Genomic DNA, 19,953 nt, shown 5'->3' with positions numbered 1-19,953 from the left:
CAAATCCAAGGTATTCTTTAGCATTCACCTTATTGTTATGACTTGGATAAAAAACTTATCACATCTTATCTTCCCACACATCAGGAATCCAGCTTTTTGTTTGTAAGTACTCAGTAAATATGTAATTAATTAATAACCTAGCTACAGTACTTTACTTGCCCTCTCAATATCTACTCTGCCTTTCTTAAAACAATTATAGTCTTTGCTAATTTCTCCTACCTCTAGTTATTCCTTCTCAGGCTCTCTTAGAAACTTTATCCTGAGCCCTACATTCTGTGTCCTTAGTTAATATCATCCATCATTTTAGCTTTAAATACTCTCTAAATGTAAAAAACCTTCCAAATTGTGTTTCTTCTCACTGTTCTGGAGGCTGGGAAGTCCAAGATCAAGATGCTGGTCAACTTAGTTTCTCTAGGAGGGTTTTCTTCCTGGTGTTAAATGACTACCCTTCTAGATATATCCTCACATAATGGAGAGAGAGAGACAGAGGGATAAGAGAGAAAGAGAGCAAACACCTCGAGTTTTTTTTTTTTTTTTCTCATAAGGGCATAAATTCCACCACGAGGGTCCCATCATTATAACCTTACCTAATCCTAATCACCTCCCAAAGGTCCAGTCTCCAAATGCCAGCACAGTGGGGGTCAGAGCTTCAACATGTAAATTTGAGCAGGGGGTTGGGGGGGCATGCCCTTTATTTCATAGCACAAAGCAACTGATCCATGGATACATCTGTGAACAAAACTGATAAAGAATCTATTTTAATGAAGTCAATACTCCAGCTGAGAAAAAATTAACAATAAACTAAAAATCAAAAAAGAAATAATTTCGGATAGTGAAAAATGCTATGAAGAAAAGAAGCGGTGTAATGTGACATAGTGAGATGTCGGAGCCATCCATGGACTGTGTGTGTGAGTTATGGGCATTTGAACATATGAGGGGACTCGTCTGGTGTTGCACGCTGATGACGTTAGTGTGCCTTTCCTCTCACTCTGCCTGTGATCCCACACAGCACCTGAGATGGGTGTGACTTGCCAAGATGTCAGTGAATCTGCTGACCACAAGACATCACTAAGCAAGACTCCACATTTTGAAACCCTAATCCTTGCCTTATTTGGGTGAAATATTCTATCAAATGTCTTTTCTCCAATCAATAGAGGTTTTCCAGGTGTGCTGTCACTCTTGCTCTTTCCTGTGCTGTCCGGTGAAGAGCTGACCCTTGGGATTGTAGAGAAGCCCCACCCTCAAAACTCATATTTGTGGTTTCTTTGCCATTTTCTTTGTTATTGCTGCAGTCAACTCCTTTGAACTCAGCTCATCTTGTCAGCCCTGCCAGCTGTCTGGAGTGAAACTCCATGGGGTCGGGAGTTGGTAGAATGTGAGAAGCAGGGCTAAGTGATAGTCTTGCTAGAAAGGTGAATATTTGAATCCTAGGTCTGAATAATAAGAGGGAGCAAGATGAGGTGCAGGGCAAGGGTTTTCTAGATAAAACAAACTTGAGGTTATTACTTTAAAAGCAGAAATTATTTTATAACCAAGATAATAATTGGCATCTGTAGTCGGCTATCTCAAAGACCTCTCATAAGTAGAAGTTTCAAAGTTCTAGATCAAACCCCAGAAATGTCACTCTTTCCTTATTACTCAGCCATAAAGAGGAATAAAATTATTGCATTTGCTGGTAAATCGATGAAACTGGAGATTCTCATGCTAAGTGAAATAAGTCAATCCCAAAAATCCAAAGGCCAACTATTCTCTCTGATTTATGGATGCTAACAACGAAGCAGAAGAAGGGAAGAATAAAAGTTTATTGGATTAGACAAAGGGGAATGAAGGGAAGGAAGGGGAGGTGGGAATAGGAAAGACAGTAGAATGAATTGGACATAACTTTCTTATGTTCATATATGAATACATCATCAGTGTAACTTCATATTATGTACAACTGCAAGAATGGAATCCTAATTAGAATAAGTTATACTCCATGTATGTATAATATGTCAAAATATACTGTCATATATATCTAAAAAGAATTAAAGGAAATGTGATACACACACACACACACACACACACACACACACACACACACACATTGGAATTTTATTCGGCCATGAAGAAAAATGAAATTATGTCAGTTGCAGGAAAATGAATATAGATACCATCATATTAAGTGAAATCAATCAGATTCAGAAAGTCAAGGGTCCTTTGTTTTCTCTCATAAGTAGAAACTAGAGAGAAAAAAGGAAAAGAAAGATGAGGGTAGATCTCATAAAAATTAAAGGGAGATCAGTAGAGGAAAAGGATCAAGGGGTGGGAGTGATATTGGCCAAATTACATTTTTCTCTTATATACATGTATGAATATATTACAACAAATACCATCATTACGTACAACTATAGTGCACCAATTTAAAAAGTGGGAAATTTTTAAAAAATAAAATAAAAAGTACATAGAGACAAGAGAAAGAAAGAACGAAAGAAAAAAGAAATGTGATTCTCTCTTGATCTTCCCTAGTTCAGTAAATGGTTTTACCATGGGCCTAGCTGATTAAGTAAGACATCCAGAAGTTACTTCTGTTAGCTCCCCTTCTCTCATCTCCTACATGCAATCCTGATATGAGACCTATTTCCAAATTACACCTGTCCACTTTTCTACCCTATAACACCAATGTGAGCACCATGATTTCTTTGCAGAAACTCTTTCAGTCACCTACTGATCATTCTCATTGCCTCTGCTCTTAGCCTCTTTTAAGACATTTCACATGAGACTGAGGGAATGACCATTTAAGAATATAAGCCATTGGGTGATGTTACAACAATCAAAATAAAGAGGTACTGATGTAAATTTAGATGTAGAGATAAAGGGAATAGAAAGGAATCTAGATATAAACTCAAATTATGCTCAGGCAATGTTTGACAACAATGCCAAAAGAATTCAATCAAGAATTACTTTTTTCATCCGGGTGCAGTGGTGCACTCTTATGATCCCAGAGACTTGGGAGGCTACAGCAGGACTATAACAAGTTTGAAGTCAACCTAGACAACTTAGTGAGACTCTGTCTCCAAATAAAAACATAAAAATGCCTGGATTGCATAGCTCACATGCACACAGAAGAATTTTTTTTCAACAAATTCTGGTATAACTGAATATCCACATGTAAAAAATATGAAATTGGACCAATTCTCTATGCCATACATAAAAATTAACTCAAAATGGATTTTTAAATGGACTTGTACCTAGAATATATAAAGATCTCTTACAGTGCAATTACAAAAAGATAATTAGATTTAAACTGTAGTTAAAGAATTTAAACTGGCCTTTCTCTAAAGAAGGTGTACAAAGAGATGATAAGCAATGAAGAGATGGCAATCTTCTTAATTATTAGGAAATTATTTGGAAATATATTTGTTTTGTATATACTCAAACCACAGTGAGATGCTACTTCATTCCCACCAGGACTGTGCTAATAAAAAAAAAGACCATAGTGTTGGTGAGGATGTGGAGACATTGGAACCTTCACATGCAACTCTTGGTAATGTAAAACTATGCAGCCACTTTGGAAATCAATTTTGAAATTCCCCAAAATGTTATATAAAGAATTGCCATATGACCCAGCAATTTTACTCGTAGGTATATTTTCAATAGAAATAAAAATATATCTACATAAGAACTTGTACTTGAAAATTTATGCCATTATTATTTATTCATAATACCTAAAAAGTAGACACAATTCCAAAGTCTACTTACTGATAATTGTATAAATAAAATATGGTAAATCCATGCAATTGGTTAATATTTAACAATAAAGTAATTATACATGCCACAGCATGGATGAACCTTTAAAACATAATGCCAAGTGTAAGAATATAGTCACAAAAGACCACATGTTGTGTGATTCTATTAATATGAAATGTCTAGAATAGGCAAATATGTAGAGAAAGGAAGTATCTAGTGGTTGTTTAGAGGCTGAGATAGAATTGGGGGGGATGGGCAGTGACTGCTAATGAATGTAAATATTCTTTTTAGGGAGGTGTAATATTCTTTTGGGGGAGGCAAAAAATATCCTCAGACAGTGATGATCATAAGCCTGGTGAATATGCTAAAAATCATTAAATTATGTACTTTGAGTGAATTATATGCTTGTGAATATCTCAGTAAAGCTTTAAATAATTGTTGGGTGCTAGATATGTTCTTTAGCTTGTAGGTTACATGTTTGAATTCATTTGTAAAAATTTCATAGTTGAGAAATATACATTTCAGAATATATAAACTTTACTTAAAATAACCTAGTGAGAATAAGGAATGAGAAAAAGCACAGGTAAAACAAATGTCACAGAAAGTTAATAATTGCTAAAGGTTAATAGGTGAATAGTGTTTCATTATAATATTCTGTTTACTTTTTACATTTACAATTTTCTATCACATAAAATCTTACAGGGTATACTTATACTTTAAATGTTAAAAATATAGTGAAGAAATATGAACTTGAAGAAATATGAAACATAACTGCTGGCATTTAAAATCTATCAGTACGTAAATTAGGCAAGAAAATAAGTAATGATCCTTGCTTTAATTTTTGATTGCAAAGAGTAAAATAGGAACAATATTAGGGGAAAAAATGGAACAAAATGCTCAGGTTTTGCTAATAAAAAACAAACTAGCATATACACAATTAAATATTGTTAAAGCAAGGAGCATGTTAAAAAAATACCTGTTCAATCCCTAGGTGCTATATTTTACAGCTGCTGGTAAAAATTCTAAACATTTGTTTTGTATATACTCAATATTTAGGAGAGCAGAAATAAAATAGTTTATACTTTGGTAAATTATAATCCTCATTTTCATTACTAAAAGATATATTTTCTGGGACTGGGGTTGTGGCTCAGTGGTAGAGCATTTGTCTAGCATGTGTGAGGCGCTGGGTTCGATTCTCAGCACCACATACAAATAAATAAAAAATAAAGGTCCATAAATAACTAAAAAATATTTTTTAAAAAGATATATTTTCCTTAATAATATTGAAATGTCAAAATATCATGTGTGTAGTTATACATGAACACACACACACTTGTCTCTCTCTCTCTCTTTCTCTCTCTCTCTCTCTCTCTCTCTCTCTATATATATATATATATATATACACACCCACACATACACATATATGTATATATAATTAAATATTTATATATATACATATATGTATATATAAAATATGAGGTCTCTCTCTTTATATACATATTTATATATTTGATATGAGGTAGCTATACTATTCTATCTCTAAAGTTTAGTGTGCAAATGAATCCGGAGAAATCTTTTTAAAGTGTTGATTCTGACTCAGTCGAGCCTAGATGTGGTCTAAAATTGTGCATTTCTAGTGAGGTCCTAGGTAACGCCAATGCTGCTGGTCTAAGGACCACACTTAGCTCACTAGTGCTCTATATTCCTATTAAACTTTGTTAGCAGAGTGAGTTCTTTACTAAAGATATCTAGTATCTAAAATGTATCTCCATGATCATTTAGTACAGTTCTGTGTTCAGGAAATGAACATCTATCATGTAGGGCTGTGTCATCCTTGGAGAAAAGGAGGATAGTAAACCGCTATGTCCCTGAAGAGCTGCTCTTCATTCCCAAGAACCTTGCCAAGTTCAGTGTTTCAGTCAGCTTTTTCATTGCTATGACCAAAAGATCTGACAAGAGCAACTTTATAGGTGGTTATTTGTCACTCAAAGGTTTCAGAGATCTCAGTCCATGAATGGCCAACTCCATTCTTTGGGACCTGAGATGAGGCAGGACATCATGACAGAAGCATGTGGTAGAGGAAAGCAGCTGGGGACATGGTACCAGAAAGCAAAGTGAGAGAATTCTCTGAGGACACTGGCTTTCTCTCACATATGCTGAGAATTAGGATAAATTAGTGTTATCTGCAGAAAGCTGTTTTCTTGCATGTATGGCAAGTTCCTTGGGATACTGGTCATCCACTGGAACAAAGCATATCAAGCTCATGCTGCTTTTATAACCTAACCTTAAGCCCCCTCCCTAGTACCTGGTGTGGATGAGAGTACTATGGACAGGGAGGCACTCGTCAAGCTTGCTGTCACTGGACTGCACATCACAGGAGAATGGAGATATTATTTTCTGGTGAAGCACCAGAGGCATTAGGTGAAACAGAGGTGCACCTGAAAAGCTTGGGCCCATTGGACTTCCTGGTGACGCATCTGTCCAGTTCATCACCACTGGACTGTCCCCATAAGCATATCTCAAGAAACCTTATATATTGCATCCCCACCTCTAGGTGTTTTCTTTGGTCTCTCAGCAACCTATCCTACTGCTCTGGTACAGCTGGGCTATGGACAGAACAAGGGCAAATGATTCTTCTCTTTTCAAAGATCTTTAGGATACTCCATTTTTTATGTTTAATCACTCTGGTTTTGAAGAGCACACATTATAGTAAAGGTGAAAAATATGTGGGCATATAAATTGCTTAAAAATTACATAAGGCAAGCAGGGTATGGTGCTGCATGCCTGTGATCCCAGCGAAAGCCTAGGGCAGAAGCATCACAAGTTCAAGGCCAGCCTCTGCAATTTAGCAATATCCTCAGCAATACAGGAATTTAGAGAGACACTGTCTTCAAATAAAAAAATAAGAGTAAATTTGGGCCAGGGATGTAGCTCAGTGGTAAAGTGCCCCTGGGTTCCATCCCCAGTAACAACAGCAATAACAATAACAACTAAAACAATAATAATGTAAAGCAGTAAATGACTAAGGGCTAGCCTCTCTTCTTAGATCTCCATTCAAATATATTTTATACATGTCATTTTTAAAATTTGATTTTATGTTCATTTTAACTATTCTGTTCATGTTGCCAATATGAAAACATATGCTACATCAAACAATCTGAATTATAAAAATAGAAGTTAAAGAATGCTACATGAGTGTCTTACATAGTAAGTCTGAAAGAAATTCAGAGAAATAGAAGAAATCTGGAAATCACTAGGCATCCTCTTACTAGCTTCTTTTACGAGTGGCTTTTCAGATGGATGTGCAGCAGCAAGAGAAAAGTAATATACAGGAAGATGGGAGGAATAAATTGTTTCAGGAAAAGACTGAGTGGAACAACTGGCCAGAGCAAAGTGTTTGTTAAGAGATTCTAAGAAATTAAAGAGAAATTTAAAAAGTAGAGTTGGAGTAGTGGAGCACTTTAAAGAGTAAGACTCAGTAATTTTTCTGTTCTTCCAAAGGCAGGTGAGTCACTGAAGGGTTTTTTGTTTGTTTGTTTGTTTGTTTGTTTTGGTGGGAAGTGGGGGCATAAATGACAAGAAAAAAGCATGTAGGGCAGGCTGGAGGAAGTGGACAGGAGCTGGAGAAAGCAGAGAGGAGTCTTCTCAACCTACAAGCCTACAGGGTACTGGCATAGAAACAGACATTCAGGGAGAAGTAGATTTGGAATATCTGGATTTGGTCTAATATAAATATTTCAGCTTAACTTAAATCAATGACTCTTATTTGATTTCTGTGAACACAGGAGAAAATGATTAGACTATTTGAATAAACCCCAAACTCAAAAACTTACGTGCTAGAAAATAATGTCTTTTTACTTTTTCCAAGTGTTTTTTTAAAAACCATCAAAGCTGGGAGCAGTGTCCCCCCACCAGGGGAGTGGTATGAGGCCAGAGGATCACGAGTTCAAAGTCAGCGTCAACAAAAGCGAGGTGCTAAGTAACTCAGTAAGATCCTGTCTCTAAAGAAAATACATAATAGGGATGGGGATGAGGCTCAGTGGTGGAGTGCTCCTGAGTTCAATCCCTGGTGCCAAACAAACAAACAAACAAACAAATTAACAAACAAAAAAACCATTAAAATGCTTCTTTCTGTATTAACCCAAAACACATAAATGCAAGCATACGTACTGACGCATACAGGAATGCACAACACGCTATCTTCTCTTGACTTTGGTATTCATGTCTTCTGCCATTCTACTCTCCTCTTACTGCTCTGTGTACACAAGATTCTAAACCCACAGTTACCTTTCTGCATTGCCAATTGGCCCCATAGGATGTTTTAGTCTGGCTTCTGTCCCACCATCTAACTGGACTTCTCTGAAGATTGCCGCCTACTTTTGAAATGCAGTGGACTAAAATATTTTTATTATGAAAAATTTGAAACATGCACGCAAACAATAATATGATGATCCCTGTATCGCCATCCTTTGTTCTCAATGATTACTAAGACTTTGCCACATTGCTTCATTTATCTCTTTTCTATTTTTCTTTGCAGAGTTACTTGAAAACAAATCCCACACATCATGTCATTTCACACATTTCATTTCATTTTTAAAAATAAATTTGGACATTTTTTTTCTCCAATTATGTCATTATCACACCTAACAAAATTAGTAATTATTCCTTAATTGAATACTGAGCACCATAATCAAATCTCCCTCCAAATTATCTTTTTTAAAAAATGTTTTTCTTTTAATAAGTGTTTTGTTTGAATCAGGAGCTAAGCAAGGTCTACACATGACATTTTCTTGATAAGTTGCTGAAGCCTCTCATAATCAAAAGTATTTCTCTTCCTCTTTTATTCCCTAACATTTGCTTCTTTCTGTATTTGACTTGGTAAAGAAACTGGATCAGTATATTTGAAGAACATCCCAGTCTGAATCTGTCCGTTTGCTTTCTTGTGGTGTTATTTGTTTGTTCCTTTTTCCATTGTATTTGCTGAACATGAAGGCCACCTTTATATGCTTGTTTAGATACCCCATCAGCATTTGATAGCACAGTGATACTATGGGTTTCAAACTGTAGTGCATCAGGTCCCACTTTTGGTGCTCATTGATCAAAGAGTTCAAGTGTTGACCGTTTGATCTCCCCATCAACTGTACATCTCATGATTCATTTGTTGTTGGGTTTTGCCCAAATTGTTTTACTTCATTATTTAGAAAATGGCGATTTTCTCATTATATCATCCATTGCAAATTTATGGAGTTTGATTAGAAAGAGGAGCTTTTTCTCCCTCATCAATAGGTTTCTTTAGTTAGTCTGTGGTTTATAGAGGGAAGGCAAAATAAATATTTACATATTTTTTTAATGGCTAGGCTTGAGACTTAATTACTTTCAGTGCTGTCCAGTAAAATGTTTCATCACCCTCTCACTTGGGTGTTGTATTTATTTCCCTACCTCTACCTCTTTTAAAAGATGAGTTTTGAATTTATAACCCAGTATTTAATGATTTTAACCAATTGCATTTTTTTTATGCTCAAACTGTCCCTCCTTTATCCAATTGGATGTCTATCACGTTGTACACTGGTCCTTTGATAGAGATCTTAGTTTCCAATCCACTAAGATATACCAGGTGAAAAAAAATTTTTTTTTTTTTTACTAAAGATAGTTTGTTATTTTTGTTGTTGTAAATCTTTCTATGAAACCCAGATTTCTTTTAGTGAAAATTGGTGTTAAAATATTATAAACTAGGGCTGGGGTTGTGGCTCAGTGGCAGAGCACTTGTCTCGCACATATGAGGCACTGGGTTTGATCCTCAACCCCACATAAAAAAATAAAGCAAACAAAATAAAGATATTGTGTACAGCTCAGCAGTAGAGCACTCACCTAGCATGTGTAAGGCCCTGGGTTCGATCCTCAGCACCACATATAAATAAATAAAATAAAGGTACTGTGTCTACCTACAACTAAAAAATAATAATAATTAAAAAAAGATATTGTGTCTATGTATAACTAAAAAAAATATTTTTAAAAAATATTACAAATTGGTCCTAGGCATGCTCATTGTACTTAGTAGCTCAGGATATATACAGAAATCAACAAAAGTAATTGATTTACTTAAAACCAGAAACATCTATGTTGGACTGGATGACTAACACAATAGGTATTCTTTTTTTTTTTTTCCACAGTTCTGGAAGCTAGAAGAGTACCAGCAGTGTTGGTTTCTGATGAGGCCTCTCTGCCTGGCTTGCAGATGGCCACCTTCTTGCTACATCAATGCATGACTTTTCTTCTGTGTATGTACTGAGAAGTGAGATCTCTGATATAATTTTCCTCTCCTTATAAAGATACCAGTCCTATTGAATTAGGGGCCCACCCTTAGGAATTCCTTTAACTTTATTGACCTCCTTAAAAACCCTCTGTCCAAATATGGCCACATTGTGTATTAGATTCTCTGATATTTTACTAGTCACAATAAATCACTCTCTATCTTTTAGGTAAGAGAATATGGCCATGGTGGTGGTGGTGAGTGGGGGAAGGACTGATCATAGTCATCTTGGAGATTCCATTTTAGTTAGGGTAGACAGACAATTAACAAATACATTTTTAAAATGTGTAATATGTTAGTTATATTGGTTTCCTAGGGTCGCCATAAGAAAGTACCACCAATGGTGGATGAAAATAATGGAAATTTATTCTTTCATCATTCCAGAGGCTAGAAGTCTCAAATAAAGTAACAGCCAGGCCATAAGATTTCTGAAATCTCTACACGTCTCTTCCAGCAGCATCACTCCAATCTCTGCCTCCATCTTTGTGGGTTTCCCCATGTCTTCACATGGCCATCTTCTTAGAAGGACATCAGTCATGTGGAATTAGGAACCCACCTTACTTCAGTATGAGGTCATCTTAGCTACAATAACTCTATTTCTTATTAAGGTCACATTCTGAGGTATTTGGGCTAAGGACTTGAAAGTGTCTTTTTAGACGAATATCATTCAACTCATAACATTAAGTATTGATAAGGATTACAAAGAAAAATAAAACTGAGGAAGGAGATGGAAGTGATATGGTGGTAGTATCAGAGGAAGGTGACACATGATTAGAGTCTGGACATATTTTTAAGGTACATTTTTCAAAAATCATGGATAGATAAGAAGTATTAACTTGATTTAAACTTCTGGAAGAATAAAGTCACCATTTGCTGAGGCAAGAAATAAAGAAGCTTTGAGGAAGTAATAAAAATTGGGGTTTTGATTAATTTTAAGATGCCTGTTGGAAACACAAATGGAGGTTTTAACAAACATGGACTTGGATTGAGAACATAACTTTAAGTGGCATTAGTGAGAGATGACATAAAAAACATGAGTCTATGTGAGATCACACAGAGACTGAGTATGGATTGTTGAATTGACTCTGAGTAGCATCAAAGTTTGGAGATTAGAAAAATAAAAAGGCTCCAGCAAAGAAAATTGAGAAACATTGGACTATGAGTTAGGAAAAACATAGTTTGAATTTCAAGTTGACTGAGTATTAGAAAAACAATGGATACTAATAGACCAAATAAAATGAATTCCCCAGTGGATATGGCAAAGTGAAGGTCATTGGCCTTGACAAGAGCCTTGACCGGGTGGTACCAGGACCAAAACTTCTCTCTAGTAGGCTTTCAAGAGAATGGAAAGAGAAGAATTGGACACTGATCATAGATGAGCACATGAGGTAAAATTTTGCTAAGAAAGGTAGCAGAATAGAATTAGCTGGAATGAAAGTTGGGTTCAGAGAGTAGCTTTTGGAATGCCAGTAGAGGGGGTGAAATTGATGACAGAGAAGACAGAGGGGACAACTGCAGATGCAATCTGGCAGATATGAAGGGATAGCATCTAAGAAGGCAGTGGCCTTATTTAGAAGCTACAACTTCTATCAGCAGTTCATCTCTAGTAACAACAGGAAGGCCAGGATATTAATGTGGATTAGGTGTAGGTAAGTTTGCTGCGTTGGTGATTCAAGCATGTGAATCACTTCTGTTTTCTTAAGGGAATAAGAATCATGAGCATCCATTGAAAGTCCTCCAAATTAAGGCCAATACAAAAACTTCACTCACTCACTTTATAATAGTGCAGTGATAAAGACTTACTTTATCACTTATTACTTATTTTCTGTATTCATCATAAGCAAATGAATATTACAGTATTTTAAAAGACTCTTTGGAATTTTCTGCTATGAAAGTTTATTTCCAAGTTTTCTTTAAGGAAATAAGGAAGCCATTGAAATGGAGATGATTTACTTCATCATAAAATTTAAGTGTTGCTTTTTGGGATTAAAAAAAAAAGAAACTCTCATTATAGATATAATGGGCTATAAGCCAAACTTTTATAAAACTTTGTATCATAAAGATGATCTATTTCAAAATAAGGATTTCATTCATTTTTATTCATCCTGATAGAAATTACTAAAGTAATTGAATAAAACAGAAAATACACAAAACAAACAATGGGAAATATCTTATTCCAGTTACCAAATGAGTTTAACAGAATCAAACAAAATTATTTAAACTCAAATTTCCTATAAGGGAGTATCAGTTAAATTTTCTATTTGTAGGTGAAGGGGGAAACTCATATCCAAGAGAGAGTTTATTTTATTTTCTGCAACAAGTATACAATCTACAATTTATCAAAACAAAGCTCTTGACAGAAGCGTGAATACTGTTGGATAAAGCATTTCTAACAAGAATTTTCAAAGAATGGATTACATTTAATATTAATTTTTAAAAAGGTGCATCTCTGTTTATATTGACATTTGTAGGTCACATCCTTGATGGCCTCCTGTGTTCATACTAAATTTGTGTGTGTGTGTGTGTGTGTGTGTGTGTGTGTGTGTGTGTGTGTGTGTCTGGTTTCTAAAAGAACAGAACATAAAAAATTTATTGTTGGGGGAGAAAAATCATATGATTCTAGCTTTGAAGAGTTCAGAGTTTGGTTAATACCACACAGGGAAGAAAAAGAATGCACAGATTTTATATAAATGAACACAATGTAACACACATCCGAATACAAGTTAACTCAGCAAAGCTAGCTCCTAAGTGCCAGGCTCTGGAGTAAGGACTTCTAAATGCCAACAGAAGAGAGTACATAGGATTCAGTTGTAGTAAGATCCTAGGTGCAGCTTTCTCGGCAGTGTTTAAAATTCCTATTCTCTCCTCCTTAGGTCTTAAAATGATAATGCTATTTGCTAAATTTCATGCTTCCTCTCTTCTTTGGCTTGTTTTTGGCTTTTGTTTGTTTGTTTGGTGTTTTGTTGTTGTTGTTGTTGTTTTGTTTTTTGGCCAGCTCTCCTTCCTCCCAGGAAACAAGACTCAATTATGGATTCCCTTCTTTGGCAACAACAAGAGATAACCAGCACTGTTATGTTAGTCATTGTTCTAAATGCATTTTATTGTTTAATCCTCACAATACCCCATGATGTGTAGAGACTATTATTGCTGTCATCTGGCAATGAGGAAACGGAACTCAAAATCCCTTGTTCAAGTAATTTACCCAACACCTTTTCCCTGTTTCTGTGCTCCTCATTTTTAGCATAAGGTTTATTTCTTATTTTTTAAATATAACATATTTTTTTTGGTCTGGACACAAAGTAATTCATGAAGGTCTCAATGGGGAGTCCACTCATACAATTATGAAAGCTGAGAAGTGCCAAGATCTGCAGTCAGCAAGCTAGAGGCCTAGGAGATTCTATGACATGATGTCAGTCCAAACATAAGTCCAAAGCAGGAGAAGACCAACTGATGTCTCAGGTTGAAGAGAGTCAGGCAGAGAAAGCAAACTCTTTCTTGCCCAGGGTCTTTGTTCTGTTCAGTTCTTCAATGGACAGGTGAGGTTCACCAACCTTGAGGAGGGCCACCTGCTTTGCTCCACCTACTGATTCAAATGATAATCTCATCCAGAAAGCCCTCCCCAACAAACCCAGAGTAACTATATGTAGTCGAGTCTTGGCCTAGTGAAGTTGACATATAAATTAACTGTCATAGTACCATAAAATATTTGAAAACTATATACGTGGGTGAATCAATATCTTCTCTTATCATTTTTCTATTGTTCCTTCTGCTCCCATTTCGGACCTGCTTTTTCATTTCCAACAGACGCAAGCATTGACCCAAATTGCATGCTTCATCCATGTTAAATGACAATAGGTCCCAGCATCATCAGGCTTGCAGCCTCTACGTTTCAGGCACCAAAGACAGGGCTCCTCCTTCCTAATAACGTTCAAGAAAGGAAAAATTTAAAAAAGAAATTTTTTCTTCAAGTATAAGTCTCTTGGTTGCATGTGGGTCATTCAACCACCTTGAACTAATTGTGTGGCCAGCCATTACAATAATCTTCCTAAAACTTAGCACTAGTCATTATTTCTCTGTACAACAGCTTTTAATATATCCCCTTTGTTCACTGAATAGCTTACAGATTGAAATTGACATTCAAGGCTCTAGACCATCAACAATGGAAATTTTATCCCCTCTAATCATATTCCCCAAATGATCTTTCAGCCAAACTGTATAAGTCACAAAGCTCTATATTTCCTAGCTTTCCCACTAATTTGTATTTATTCTTTCTGCTTCTTAAAACTGGGATATAATCATTCTTGTGCCTATTTCCAAATATTCCCATCATTAAAGATTAAGCTCCAATGCCCACCTCCATTGAGCCTTCCCTGAATGCTCAAGCCAGTAGAGTTTATTTTTCTCACCTGGATTCTGAGGATCTTTTCTTTGTGACACTGTACTAGAACTTGTGCATATGCAGGTTTTTTTTTTTTGTATATTAAAGTTATTTTTATTTTTATTTTTTATTTTTTTTTAAAGAGAGAGTGAGAGGAGAGAGAGAGAGAGAGAGAGAGAGAGAGAGAGAGAGAGAGAGAGAGAGAGAATTTTTAATATTTATTTATTTTTTTAGTTCTCAGCAGACACAACATCTTTGTTGGTATGTGGTGCTGAGGATCGAACCCGGGCTGCACACATGTCAGGCGAGCGCGCTACCACTTGAGCCACATCCACAGCCCTTAAAGTTATTTTTAAATTTATTTTTAACTGATTACAAAGTGTAAACATTGTCCATATAAGTGCAGTACAATGTAATGTTTCTGTACATGTACATATTGTATAATGTTTAAATCAGGTTATGTATCTATCTCCTTAAACATGCATGTTTTCTTTATGATGAAAACTTGGAAAACCTTCCTAGCTTTCTGGAATTTACAGTACATTATTATTATCTATGGCCATGCTACTGTTAAATGACACATCAGAATTTCTTGGTCCCATCTAACTGTAACTTGGCACCATTGATCAAACTTTCCCCATTCCTCCCCTCCCACTACCCTGGCTTCTGGTAGCAACATTATACTCTGAAATTCCATGTGATAAACTGAAATTTATTTTAGTGAATGAATTTTCTTCCATTATTACAATGTAAGCATGCTGAGAACTGAGGAAATGGAATGGTGTGGTTGAAAGAATGTGGAACTTGGATATGGCAGAAACTGTTCACTTAAATAAAAAGTAACCTAAATTTTGGGAATAACAAAACATAATGTCTATAATAGGTTTCCTGACATGTGTTATGGTATCTGATAGATGTGTATCAAATATTTGCAAAATAAATTGAATGAAAAAACATTATCTTAATAATTTTAATTGATTACATGAGCTTCATTTCTGTTTTAACTTCTATGTGGGTGACCTGCCATTATCTCAACCTAACCATATCCCACCTACAACTCCTTGCTCCCCCTTTCAATTACCTTAGTCACTGGCAAGATTACTTTCCTCAATACATTTGAGTTTCTTTTCTATCTTCTTACTTTGTTTTTTTTTCCCAATTTACTTCTTATAATATCTCCAACATCTGTCTCTTCTTATTCCTCTACCACTATTTTCATTCAGTCTTCTTTGTAAAACTTGACTAAATCACTGTATGGAATCCCACAACTATTAGTATAGGTCCAAACATTAGTTAAAAGGATGGATAGATGATGGATGGATGGATGGATGGATGGATGGATGGATGGATGGATGGATGGATGGATGGATAGATGAACAGATAGATGAACAAGAGACTTAATCCGTGATCTTGTGCTTTAGTTTCTAAAACAGAAGTTTTCTACTTTTTCAAGAGCTCAAGGACTTTCCAGAACATTATTTTACTTGAATTTAAAAGTGCATATTATGAAGGCATTTTAAGATTGTAGGTGAGTGCATTTAGAAGAGAATTAAAAAGTAAACCAAAAATTTTAGAATATTTGCACTCTAAGTGAGGGATTGTCTCTTGAAGAAACTCATCATTAGGTGCAAGGAATCACTATCATAAGGCATAAAAGATGGACATCAACAATGAAACTCAGGCCTTCAAAGGGATGAGAACATGAATGAACTTCACATTTCAAAATCAGTATGGATTACGCAATACCTGGATCCAATGCCCCAGAAATCATTTATTCCAAATGCCTTAATTGCAAATTATTCCCACCATCTCTGCCTTTTTAAATTTACTCAGGTATAGTTTAACATAACACATATTGATAATCTAATAAATGACTCTAGGCCCCATTGCCTAACTTTGTTTTCTCCTTTTTGGTAACCGGTCCCAAGATGAACCTTAATGATTCATGCCTCCTAATATTTGCACCCTTGTATAATCCCTACCCATATTATTCCAGGATTGGTCTGTATGACCAATAGAAGATGCCAAAATTTATATGGTCACTTCCAAGATTAGATTATAAAAGACTGTACCTTCTGTCTTTGGCTCTCTTCCTCTCAGATCATATTTAGAATAGGATATGGAATTTTTCATGACTAGTTGATTGAGGAAGAAAAATCTTGGGCTTGGTTTACAGAAGATTCTATATGATTTGTAGACAATACCCAAAAATGAATGGTTGCAGTGCTCTGTTTCACTCTGGGATTGCCCTGGGAGACTGTGACAAAGGGAAATTTTTTAAGTGGCAGAACTCTGAGAAGTGTACCTGGGTGTTTGTTTTACATGGAAAAAGAGATGGCCAGAGGTACAGATATATATCAACACATGATATATATCATGAATTATGGCTAATGGTTTAGTTGAATGGGCAGGGACTGGGATGGAACATGATTAGAAAATTTTTGAGAAGGAAGTACAAGGAAAAGACATGTCTTCATCCACTTCCTACTCTTATAATCAGATACCAAAGACAAGGTAACTTAAAAGGAATACAGGTTTATTCCACTCAGGATTCTGGAGGCTGGGAGGTCCAAGATTGAGAAGCCACATCTGGTAAGCACCTTCTTGTTAGTGGGGATTCTGCAGAGTAATGAGGTGGTGCAGAAAGAGCAGCACATGGAAAGGAGATAAAAGAATTAGAGGAGAACTGAACCAAAAGGATGTCAGAACCACTAGTTGGAAGGAGATGATATCTGTGAATGACAATGGAGATCAGAGAATTGACAGGCTGCTCCCCAACAAGTCTGCACTGGAATGTGGTCCAGATAAGAAACAAATCCTTTTTGTATTACTCCATTGTAATCTGGGGGAGGTAAGAAAGATAGCATACCCAGTTATTACAACCTAGGAATTAATTTTTATATGGTAAGAAGGGAACATGCGATTCATTGCCTCCACATGAATAAACAATAGTCAAGTCCCACAAATGGGGTAAATCCAGGATTTTCTTTATTGACCTGTGTCACTACACTGGTCATATATCAAGTTTCCAAGTATGTGTGGGAATACACCTGGAGCATCTATCCTTGTGTCTTTTCCTACATCAGTACCACATGGTTTTAATTACTATGGCATTGGAATAAATTTCATCTTGCAGAAGGACAAGACTCCTCACTTTATTCTACTTTGTCAAGAACCTCGTGGCTTTTCTTGAACCTTCACTTTTCCATATAGAGTTCAGAATCAACTTCATAAATTTTATAAGAAACCATATGAGATTTTTAGTAGAGTTCCTTTGAAACAATATATAAATGTAGGGGAGAACTATTGTTCTTATAATATTAAGCTTCTAACCTATTTGTTTTCTCCTATTGTTTTACAGTATGATTTTATTCATTATGGTATAGGTAAGTAGGAACACAAAATATTAAATAATAATTGTGACAGGAAGAAGGCAGATGTGCCTTCACATATGATGGGGTTATCTCACTATAAACCCATCATGAGTTGAAAATATTCTAGATTGGAAATACACTTAATACTCCTAATCTATGGAACATCATAGCTTAGCAACATAAAATACTGTGCAGTATTGGTTGCTTCTTTTTGTGGTTGTGTCACTGACTTAATCAGAGTTGTGGTTCCCTGCCCCTGCCCAGCATCATGAGAGAGTGTTATACCACATATCGATAGCAAAAGATAAAAATTCAACATTTGATGTATGGTTTCTACTGAATATGTATTGCTTTTGCACCATCATAAAGTTGAAAACTCCTAAATTGAGTCAGCATAAATCAGGGACCATCTGTAATGCCCTTCAATAAAATGTCTATATCCTAATTCCCAGGAAACCTATGAATATTTTACTTTATATCATGAAAGGGATTTTCAGATAGGACTAAGGTCTAAGATTAAGGACCTTGAGATGAGGAGATCAATCTGTTTTATCCATCTGGGTCCAGTGGGATCCCAGGAATCCTTAAAAGCCAAGGACCTCTCTTGGCTTTGAACAGAGAAAGATATGACTATACAGAATGGTGAGAAAAATACTTTGAAGATCTAGAAAAAGGGATATGAGCCAAGGAATGTAGGCAGGCTCTAAAACAGAGGAATGGCAAGGTAAAGGCTTCTCTCCTCAGAGCCATCAGAAAGGAATATAATCCTGCTAACATCAAGATTTTAGCCCAATAGACCTGTGTCAGATTTCTGAACTACTGAACTATAAGATAATAAATTATGTTAAGGCATTAAATATGCAGTAATTTTTATGACAGCAATAGAAAACTATTATTATTATTATTATTATTACTATTATTATTATTTTATAAATCAGAATTTGTTCAAATTACCTGTTACCATTTTTATTGTTGACCAGTCTTTATGAATTTCATACCATCATCAAAACCTCAAAAAGTAGTTTTCTCAGCATTTGTATTTGTTTCATCATTGTTTTTGAAAACATTCTGCAGGGTTTACAATTTAAAGTTGACTTTTATTTTTCTCTCAGCAGTGTGATGATATTCCGCTGTCTCTCATTAAAAAAATCAGCTGACTAATTGACTATCATTCATAAGACATTCTGTCTTTTCTCTCTGGCTACTTTTTCAGTTTCTCTTTGCAGTTTTGTTCAATTTCTCTGTGATACGTCTGAGTGTATTTTATTTTATTTAACCTTTTGGGGACTTTGTTGTGCTTCTAGCATATGAAAATCCACATCTTTCTCATCAAATATCTCTTTGATGTTTTATCTTCCCAGTTGTTCCTAGAGTCTTTAACTTATCCCAACCTTGTTGTTTTTCACTTCTACATCTTTCTGAGCTTCATTCTGGATGATTAAGCAGAATAGAGTTAATGGTACTGTCAGCATTCAGGCTTAGGAGACTGCAAGAGAAGGCTGAGAATTGAAAATTCCAAGACTATAGATGAGATAAAGGAGAAAGTACAATGTGGAAAATATTGATTTAGGGCAGAGAGCTGGAAGAAAGACAGGCAGGAAGAATAGGTCTTGGAATGTTTTAGGACAACATGTGGAAAATTATTTCTGAAAAGAGAATAAAGGAAAGTGATTTTAAAAAAGTGTTCAATCTTACATCCTTATGGGTAAGTACAGAGAATGCACCTTGCTTAAATTTGTCTCTGCTTTGTGCCAAAGAATGTTTGGTGTGTGTGCGCAAGAAAGGAGGGGGGGGGCGGATAAAGCCTTGACCCAGTAATAAAATTTTTGATCTAGGCTATAAAGTTCAAAAGTTAAATGTTAAGGAGGGAACAAAGAACAAAAAGTATGTAGGGATAGAGGAGAGTCACCATAAAAGACTGAAGGATGAAGACATTTAAGCATGAGAATTGTCTTCATATTTTAATTTATATTACCTGGGTAGTCGTAAATAGCTACATCTCTGCGAAAAATCAAAATCAAATGTAAAGCTACAATACCTCTAAGATCCCCCCTTCCCAATTTTAGAACACTCTTTTTCTAGATGAACCATAATGGAGACTTGCTCTAAGTATTTACACAAAAAGATGTCCAGATAGAACATATAGATGAATTGTGTATGTCTGT

This window comes from Ictidomys tridecemlineatus, chromosome 12 (assembly GCF_052094955.1).
Source record: "Ictidomys tridecemlineatus isolate mIctTri1 chromosome 12, mIctTri1.hap1, whole genome shotgun sequence".
Lineage (NCBI taxonomy): Eukaryota > Metazoa > Chordata > Mammalia > Rodentia > Sciuridae > Ictidomys > Ictidomys tridecemlineatus.
This window is presented reverse-complemented; position numbering follows the sequence as displayed.